At 37.3% G+C, this 809-nt stretch overlaps 1 protein-coding gene and 1 long non-coding RNA gene across 2 annotated transcripts in view; one reads left to right on the top strand and one right to left on the bottom strand.

Annotated features, from left to right (window-relative positions):
- The window catches only part of LOC116686223 (uncharacterized), a 13804-nt gene that overhangs the window by 5859 nt on the left and 7136 nt on the right, over positions 1-809 (bottom strand). The window lies entirely within an intron of this gene.
- LOC116686221 (MAGUK p55 subfamily member 4) overlaps positions 1-809 on the top strand; it is a gene marked incomplete at its 5' end in the record, with an annotated part of 44133 nt that overhangs the window by 41245 nt on the left and 2079 nt on the right.

The raw sequence follows: 809 nt of genomic DNA, 5'->3' as shown, positions 1-809 counted from the left end.
GTGCTTTATCCGTACCGGATACTCGTTTCAGTCGAGTACTCGGCTCATCCCTAAGTCCTACCCTGCCTGTAATTCAGTAACAGTTGGCGGAGGGATATGACATGAAGCATGTTTTCTTATGAGTCTTGAGTTGTTCTATGCTGGGGAAAGTGTCAATAAAGAAATGGACCAAGTTACACAGTCAAAGCTGTCTCCACGCTCTTACTCTATCCTAGCCCCGAAAGTACTAGTATGTCATCACGACGAGTTAATAGTTAACGCAAACATTCACTTCCATTACAATAGTGTGCATTTATCTTGTAGATATATTTTAAAGTATTTTATTCATTTGAATGAATGCCGTTACTGTTTAGTTAAAAAAAATATATAAAAAGATATTTTTGTAAAGTATTTTATTTTGAACAGTAGAAGCTCAATGACGGCACCAGGTGGGATGGCAGAAGGATTTTTTTTTAGTTTGCCTATAATCTGCATTTATTTTATAGGCAGACACATATTTTTAAGTATTTTTTTCGTAGCATTATAGTCAACGCAAAGTTATTTCTTTCCAGATGTGAGCATTTATTTTGAAAAGTAGAAGCTCGGGGATGGCACCAGGCGGGACGGCATGAAATGGGACGGCATGACATGGCTCCAGACTGCAGCCATACAGTAGGGCTTGAAAGTTTGGGCACCAGACTCCATTTTTTTGTTTTCTGTTATTTTGAAAGTGTAAATGATGGAAATAAATTCTAACTTTTTGTGACATCTTATACGAAAGACTAATCCGTCATTTGATGCCTTTTGGAGATTTTTCCATCTTTTCTTGG

Source organism: Etheostoma spectabile, unplaced genomic scaffold (genome assembly GCF_008692095.1).
Source record: "Etheostoma spectabile isolate EspeVRDwgs_2016 unplaced genomic scaffold, UIUC_Espe_1.0 scaffold333, whole genome shotgun sequence".
NCBI lineage: Eukaryota > Metazoa > Chordata > Actinopteri > Perciformes > Percidae > Etheostoma > Etheostoma spectabile.
The sequence above is the reverse complement of the archived record's forward strand: the minus strand, read 5'-3'. Positions and strand labels throughout refer to the sequence as shown.